The sequence below is a fragment of the Caenorhabditis elegans genome, chromosome I (assembly GCF_000002985.6).
Source record: "Caenorhabditis elegans chromosome I".
Classification (NCBI taxonomy): Eukaryota; Metazoa; Nematoda; class Chromadorea; order Rhabditida; family Rhabditidae; genus Caenorhabditis; species Caenorhabditis elegans.
The window spans coordinates 7,029,725-7,038,603 of NC_003279.8; the positions used below are offsets into that span (position 1 = coordinate 7,029,725).

General features: G+C 36.7%; 4 non-coding genes across 4 annotated transcripts; 1 reads left to right on the forward strand and 3 right to left on the reverse strand.

Moving 5' to 3' along the window:
* Positions 1-163: 163 nt before the first annotated feature.
* F15C11.7 lies at positions 164-277 on the reverse strand. Its single transcript, NR_050237.1, has one exon. It is a non-coding gene; the product is annotated as an Unclassified non-coding RNA F15C11.7 (non-coding RNA).
* Positions 278-4,086: 3,809 nt separating this feature from the next.
* Positions 4,087-4,226, forward strand: F15C11.6. The gene has a single exon (NR_050238.1). It is a non-coding gene; the product is annotated as an Unclassified non-coding RNA F15C11.6 (non-coding RNA).
* Positions 4,227-4,434: 208 nt separating this feature from the next.
* On the reverse strand, positions 4,435-4,642 carry F15C11.5. Its single transcript, NR_050239.1, has one exon. It is a non-coding gene; the product is annotated as an Unclassified non-coding RNA F15C11.5 (non-coding RNA).
* Positions 4,643-5,626: 984 nt separating this feature from the next.
* 21ur-15531 lies at positions 5,627-5,647 on the reverse strand. The gene has a single exon (NR_050240.1).
* Between the last annotated feature and the right edge of the window lie 3,232 nt (positions 5,648-8,879).

The following is an 8,879-nucleotide window of genomic DNA, read 5'->3' on the forward strand; positions in this document are numbered from 1 at the left end:
AAAATTTGAATCGACTCAATTGATAAATATCCCAATGTTTCATTGGTTGAAGGGTGCGCGAGTTGTCTCATCACCTCTCTGGACGGCCTTCCGATGCTTCTCAAAAGCAATAATTCACAAAAACGACCGTTCTTTTCTTTCTTCTTCTTTTCGTTTCCAATGTTAGGTGTAACATGCCATCACCCGAACAGGGCCTTCTTTTCTAAACAATATTTACGAGCATCGACAACTGCGTCGTCAGTCCCGGAAGGGAAAGGCGAGAGAAAGAAGAAGAAGATGTGCTTCTATCTCTCTTTTTTGATTGACATCAGTGCTAATATTGAATAATAGATAATATACAGGCAGGAAATAAGAGGTGACATGAGATGGGCTCTTAGAGCAGTTAAATGATTTGAGGAGAGCAATAAGATGAGAGAGAGAGAGAGAAAGGAACATGTTGTATATATTATTCATGTTACAATATGCCACTTTTAAGATGTCCAATAACATAATTTTATTTCAAATTGGATATACTAAAAGAACATGTGGATAACAAGACTCTTGGGAGTTCTTGGCAACTGACAAAAGTTGGGATTTCTAACAATTGACGATCATTAGAACATTGTCGCCTTTTTTGTATCTTCTCTATTAGAAGGTGACTGGAGAATAAAATTTGGATTTTTAAGAGTTTAGGCCCTAGGGCTATGTAAAAAATCTATAAAACTTTTGAAAAATTCAATTTGAAAAAGAAAATCTGTTATCAAATTTTTCAACAAAACACATATCAGAAGACCGCGAAAAACCGAACTCAGAACAATTCTACATGTCTCAAAACAGTAATTTTAAATGGAAAATATCTCGCTTTGAACTCTGAGGGTAAAATGAGGATCTGTAGATGTATAACACACTTTGAGAAATAGCCTATGTCAAAATTTGGACCAGTTCAGGGCTTCTAGATTATAATTTCTAAAAATTCTAAAATGTGGACGCTAATAATTGCCTGTAATTTTAGAAAATGATCGATAACGGCATGTTTCTCCAATATTTCTCATCAAAATTTAATGTAAAATGTAGAAAACTAATTGATTAATCTGAAACAAGCTTTAACTTATTTTATTAACTTATTTAACTTATTCGGACAGTTTTTGAACTCCTATGTACCTGATAGTGAATCTTTTCGAACACAATAAAAGCTATTTTAAAATGAAACTGCGCTGAAATAATATTCCTCGATAAAACGTTTTGTAGGATTTCCGTCGTTACCCGTGCTTTATACTGAATAAGTCCTGATAATTAAGAAATATGTTAGGGATAACGATGTTTTCTATCTGAAAATCTAACAATCTGAAAATGTTTGAAATCTCACAAACGTACGTTCTTCAACTAAATTACATTTTCTAGCCCCCCCCCCCCCCCAACGAAGTTTAAATCTTTGCCGTTGACTGTCATAAATCCACTTCTGGACACATTTTTATTTGACACTAACCCAGTCCATCAAACAAATCAAACTGCTATACGATCTAGAAAAATGTTTGACTTTGTCTCATTTTGAGAGAAATGGAATAGCTCAAGTGATATCTTGAAGGGACATCTATAAAGTCCACAAGTTAAGTTTTCATTTTTCCAGTTTTCCAGTTTTGTGTTGCCATTGCACAGTTATACTCATTTCCGAGAGTCCCTTTACACTGATTCACTTGGGCTTTTTAAACACGCAAAACGTTTTTAATTAAATTTAAATTTCATTTCATTTCTTCACACGCAAAACGGGAGGAAATTGCAATCCTATTCGTAATGCCCTCGCACGGCTCCATCGGCCTTTTTGTGCTTACAAATCCTACGGTAGTTATGACGGAGAAGCCACGCCTTATTCCTCGGCATCCACAATTATTATTGGTCGAGCCATAAACTGGGTGGAGCCCGCAGAGAAAGAAGAAGACGTCCCGCTTCTTCTTGGAGCACACTCTTTTTTTTGATGGCACGATTATTAGCTGCTCTTTCGGAGAGGGAGATGCTCACACAGAAGCTCGCACCGAAGCTCAAACAGGAGAAGAAGCCACCATGAGAGTCGGAGATAGTAAGAGAATGAAAGAGAGAGAGAGGAGAGGATGACATAAGAGATTTCAAATTTTTCATTGTGTTGAATTCCATTTCGGTTCTTCCAGATTTCTAGTTTTTGATACCCTTCTTAAACGTGGCTATTTGATTTTTTATCATACTCTAAAACTTTTTAGTATGTCTGGATTGAGCTTCAGAACTTTTCAATTAATCAATGTACTTTGTTTCCCTCTTCTGCCTCCGCTGGCTTTTCTCGAAATCTTCTAGATCACATTATCCAAGTGCATGAAATGTTCAATTTTAGGTCACTTGTAACCAGACTAATGGGTTTTTTCATTTTTATTGTTGTCTTACTGGTAATTCTGGAGATCTCCTAAACCAGCTTTGCCAATTGTTTAGAGGAATTGTTTCCCATTCCATTTCTCACTACCCTCTCTAATTAAACACCGATTCTTTTTCAAATTCATCCATAGCCCTAAATACTAGAAAATTAAACCTGAGAACTCATTTTTCACTTTACCATTAGGATTGTAACACCATTAACCCACCCGCATCTTCTCTCGGGTCAGTTGTAAATCATATCGGACCATTCTTCAACTTCTCTAGTACTTGGATGTTGCACCGAGAATTCTTTAATGACTATTTTTTCCATTTTTCTAAATCCGGCTGTTTTTTTTAACAGTTTATATCTTTGTTCATTTTGAATATTTCACAAAACGTTTCACTGCAAATTTATAGAAAATTAAACAATACAAATTTTGTCAATAGATAATTTTTTGATAAACCCAAAATAACAACCTGAAATAAGCTAAGCTGAGCCAGATAGACTCACTTCTTACAATTATTATTTCAGACTCTCCGTAAAATACTTAAAACCCAAATTTTGTATTCTTTTCAGTCTAAAACATCATCTTTATTTCATTCCAACATTTTCATTTCATCTATTCATATTCTTGCTTTTGCTCACATATTTCCACACATTTCTAATCCAATAACACCGATCTTTTGGCTCCAAATAATGAAATGAATATTTCTTCATTTCCATCTGACCCCTTATTATATAAGCATACACACATCCATATAACTTCTTCTTCTTCTTTGAATACTAATTCCTTTTTCATCTCACACCGTTATGAATTCCAATTTGCAAAGTCATCTCAACTAAACACAAATGAAGAAAGGCGCCAAAATTTCGAGATGATGCTGAGCATGAGCCGGAGCAATTCATATCAAATGAATTGGCGACTCCTCATTGCTGCCACTGCTGCTACAGTAGTCATTCGAGTTTCCGGCAGAGGCAATAATTGGCACGTTCAGATCTATGCTAAATGATTGAGAATATTTCATGGATTTCGTGAATGGAAATTGCCGGTTTTCATCGTATTTATTGGAACAATCTGTGGAGCTCAAAGCTTCTTCCCTCCGCTTATTCAAATGTTTGGCTTGGCGTGGCTAATCTGCACAAATTGACTGCGGCAAGCAAGAAAGCATCGACGAGGCATAAAGTTACCATAATCGGATGGATGGGCGCGGCTCTTCCTTTCTCTCTCTTTTCACAAAGACATAGAGAAACAAATTGAAAAAAAGGGGAAAGAGTTCCCCTTCTTGGCAAAATCGAAAAACGAGAAGAAAAGAATAGAGAAATTGAAGATTTGCCCCATATATATCGAGGGTTTGCTCTGGGGAATTCAAATCTCGATTCTCATATTAAAGGCACATGGATAAACACATTTGTGTGGAGAAAGTATGGACATACATAGATTGAGTGGATTTACTACTATGTACACCGCCAAAGTAATAGACAACGAATCGGAGCAGATTGGTTACAAGTTTTCAAAATTGAGGGCCATCAGGGGATTTATTAGATTTCATGAATGAATGTGGGGGTTACTGTAAGTATCTAGTTAAGGATGTGGGAGAAAGTTTCTTTTTAAACAACATTCATTCAACGATATAAAATTTATTTTAGTACTTTATAATACAAATTGTAATACACATCATAATTATAATTTTCTATAAACTGTCCCCTTGCTCTTAAACTTCTTAAAAACTGTTGAGAAATAAAATACTTCCTGAATTTTTGTTGTTGAACATTTTTTGATATACCTGAAGACAACCGAGATATAAACCGGCGGAATAGAGCTAGAGCACGGGTTCAATAGTGAAAATAGAATATTCCAAATCAAACCTATGAAGGTAAAACATAATTTGCAGGATCTTCTATGCTTGTTTACTTTTAAACCTGATCTTGATTTTAGTTCCTAACAGTGCAGAAATTTTAATATGATATGACCCAAAGGGAATGTTTCGCAAAAAAGTTTGTAATTTAACATTCTTTGTCTCTCATTTCCTTCCACCAAGTACTAGCAGACCTTCAGTAGTGTCGCTTTCTCAGAAGTGGTCGATTTGATTTATGACGTGGCAATAGACAGGTTCCTGTGCCCTCACACCGTTGATGCACTTGCCGCTCCAAAGGTGGCAAACGACAAGACAAAGTATCGACCCTTGTGGTGTCTCCCACGTCTTCAAAAATGTCTGAACCGTCTTATTCTGGGGCGCCGCCGGTCTCTAATCTTCTTCTCCACGACCATAGAAACCCGCTTTGCAACATAATTACGCGTGCCCCCATACAACCTCAACATCCTCCGTTCTTCTTCTCCTAACAATTCCTCTTTTTATTTCTACAGTAATATATGCAAAATGTATGTTTGGTTGGTTTGTTTCGCCTTTTTCGAATTTTTAATCGTTTCAAATCGACAGGAGGTGCACAAAAGACATGGCGCCCCGTGTCCCACACCGCCTTGGAAAAATGAACGTGCCGATTACTGTGAGAGGAAAAATAGTGTACGAGACGAAGATACGCCGACACATTTCTTTGTCTTGTCGCGGAAAAGATTGGATTGCACACACCCGAATTGTTAATGATTTTTTTGACATAACATATATGAGGTTGGCGTGCCCTCTTGTAGTCAGTCAGTTAATTTTGTCGTCGAACATGCCCTTTTGATTCGCAATTCTATTAGGTTCCTCTGTTCTTGAGCATCAGATTATAGGGTTAGTGAAGAAAAGGAAGAAGGGCAGGAAGTGCCAGATGATGAAGGGAACAATTGAAGAAATGATAAAACAGGAAGGATATGGAATATCATTCAAGTGGATATCTAATTGAAAATATGAAAATCTATAGAACTTGTTTTGTTTTGAGTTGGAGAACAATAGCCGATGCCAAAGGTTTTTCAATCTCCGATGCCGTAAAGGTGAAGAACTTACTCCTTTTCAAAATGACCAAATAGCATGATAAAACTTTTTCAAATGTTTTGATTTTTCAAATCTTACCATCCTAATTTTTGATTTCAACTAACTTTTTCGTGAACATTGCAAGGCTTACAACTCTGTATGGTCAAATCTCTAATGGTCAGTTTACAGAAACTTTGGCTGAAAATTTGAGAACTCAAGAATGGTGAGGCTTAGGCTTAGGCTGAGGCTTAAGGTTAGGCGTAGACTTAGGCCTTTCAATAAATCTTTGAATTTCATCAAATCAACATTTCACCGTATCACAAAAATTCGAAATCATTATGACTAATTGAAGTTTTTTATTTCTACATTCCTTGGTTTATTGGAAAACTAGATAAAAAGGTATTTGATGACAAATTGAAACATGACATCTTTTTTCTATCTCAAAAGAAAATGAGTTAGGGAAGCTTCTTGTCAAAATAATTGTCTCCAAATGTCAAATTTAAAATTCATTTTGATTGCTGTCACAGAACAATTAATAGTGTCATACTGTTTCTCAATTTTTCAAAAAATCTAATCGAATATGCCACGTCATTGTAGGTGGAGAGGCTCAAGCGCCGTTTATTTGCGAACCAAACCATCTGTTGATCCCTAATCCAGTTACCCTTTAGCTCTCTGACCATTACCCAACTTTTCTTGAGCAAAAGCACTTTGTCGGGAGAAAATGGAATGGAACTAAAAAAGCATACATTGATGATGAAGAAGAAGAAGCAATTCGATCCTGTCATCATGTTCGTTACCGTAAAACACAACTTTACGCAAAACGAAAAGCAAAAAGCAAACGGGCGGTCGAATAAAGGCGAAGAGAAAAAAAAAACGAAATGTCAATATTGTGATGATTTATGAGAGGAAAAGGAGGAGCAACTAAGAAATAGAAAAACCCGAAGAAAATGGATGATTACTCGTCTCGTCTTGCTCCTGTACATACCGTTGTCTTTAATTCTCTACCGTCTCTCTATAGAGACCAGAGAGGAAGCTTCTCCTTGTTCCGCAATCCTACTCCTCAAATTCTTATATTTGTTCTTTTTTACTAACCGACGACACCCCGCGACATACGTTTTTTTGCTCGTGCCTCGTGTATGTCATACATGGATTGGGACTCGATCAAGTTATTCAACTTGTACCATCCTTCTTTCACACAGTAACCTAGACACCTTTCTACAGTAACCCTAGATAACTCATAAATTTAAAAGTACTCCATTTATAACTGGAATATCTAGATTTTGTGCATCTGATTCTGGAAGGCATAATCAAAAATTAATCTCATACAAGTTCTAGAATTCAAAGATGTTAAAAAAATTAAAAGTATTTCATCTCTTTTTAATTGAAGTAATTTTTTCAAAATAAAAACATTTCGAAATTGGAATCTGATGAAATTTAACACAAAAATGCCTACCTACTTGCCTGCCCAGCAATCGCAACTTACCGTGAAACTTCTAGGAAGTTCTAAAAAATAAGTTTGTTGCTAATTTTTAATAGACCGTATTTGTTTTTCTTGCTCATATCACGATTCTTTGGTTTTATACAAATTGTTGGGGGTGAAATATTAATATGACTTAAAGAAGTACGATGTTTGCAGAAGGTAAATTTGTTTGGCCCCAAAGATTCCTTTCTATTTGTCTAACTTCACGGAAACCTAGTTTTATCATCAACTTCCCAATTTGAGTAGATTACTTGTATTCTCTCTATTCTAACATTTTCTTTTTCATTGCTCCTCTTCCATCACAATCTAGCTAAATCATAAAATTGCAACACAAACAGCCGCCCCATGGTTGAGGCCCGGGGAGGCTTCTCCTCATCATCATCGAGAGCCCCACACAGTAGTAATTCATTTATCTCTGCCTCTCTGCACCCTCTCACTTCTCGTTCTCACTATCTCAAATGGGCAATTTAAAAGTGGGCGGGGCTTTTGGGTCTCGGAACTGCCGGGGGCCCAAACTACTTGCATCTCTATCAGTTCTGAAACGGAGTGAAAAAGAAAAAGAACAAAATGGGCGGAGTCATGTATGAGGGAGAAGACGTGTCGGTCTCCCGTGGCGGTCGCCTTCTCTCTCTCTTTTGCAACAACTCATATTTTACCAGATCATATCTCGTCCCTCACACAGGCGCCCGGAGCGTCAGGTACAAGAATGAGTACCTGGCGCGAATCGAATCGAATATGTCTCCCCTCACCACCACCACCACGGGGGTGACAATTATCATCAAATTCGTCTCGAATCATCGACGACGTCTTCTGATGAAGAGAGAAAAAAAAAGACTTTTTCTGGGGTTGACTGTGTTCATTAATTCAATTAGTGTTTTATCAATCATTCAACAAATCATGCAAGTAATTCAGTTATTCATTCATTGATTTGCCATTTTTAGAAATTTCTGCTTTTTTAGTCAAGTTCTGAGGTTGAGACTTTCTTGAGAACTTTCAATAATGTAGTTCCATTTTCACATAAAACAATTTCAACCTGCCATGTTATTTTTAATATCTCAGCTAACACCTTTCAGAGCTCACTTACAGAAGCTTAACATCTGCAAGACGGAGCAACCATTTTTTCTGTAGTCTGGCGTCGAGCATGATTTTTAAAAATGATTTGTACTAGAAACTAATTGTGACGCCACAATTTGCGAGAAAGGGACACTGTCACTTTATAGCGATATATGTATCTATAACAAATTTCTGGGTTAGCTTTGCACTAAGGCTTGTATCTGAAAACGTCCGATCCTCATTTCCTATCTAAATTTAGAAATCAAACTTTACAACTCAACCTAAAATAATTCTAGTCTACAAGATCTGATGACTCATAATCCGAAAAGCCTGTAGAACACACACAAACAGAACTCAGACCCCACCAAATTTAACGGAATCTTCAACCGCATCTCGCACTTTATATTCATACCGATCCGATCTTTTTTCCATCCTTTTTTTCCAACTATTTCAATTGCAACACCGTATCCACCTCATGGAAAAGGGGAACCGCTCACTCACTCATTTTATACGATTTTCATCTTCTACACCCTCACTTACTCACATCATCACTCACTACCTTCCCCTGATCATTTTTTGAGATATTCTTTCTTTACCCAACCATGAACAACAAAATTTCATATTTACACTCGAAAAAAATCATCCGATTCAAGATTCTTCTGCGGCTATACTCGTCATTTGGCGCGAACTGATTGCCTATGGTTGATCCAAAAATTACTCTTTCAAAAACTGACAAAGCTCGGGGCAAACTTGAGAAAGTCCTGGTTTATGATGTACCCAAATTAAACTCACGTTTTATCTAGCTGTTGTGAAACTTGTATTGTATCGTTTTAAACTTGGCTGAGACGCTGAAAAGAGTTAGATCAATTTTGGGCTGAATCTGGGTGCGGCCTAAACCCAGTCATATAACCAAGTATTTCGTAACTTTTGCAAAGACAAATGGCGAGCCGGTGCATAATTCAAAAATGTTCATTCCAAAAATGCATTATGGGCAAATTTAGACTATAGGCTCGCCGCTCGATAACTAGCTCATTCGAGCAATATCATTTATGATTAATGACTCTATTTTAAAGTTCAA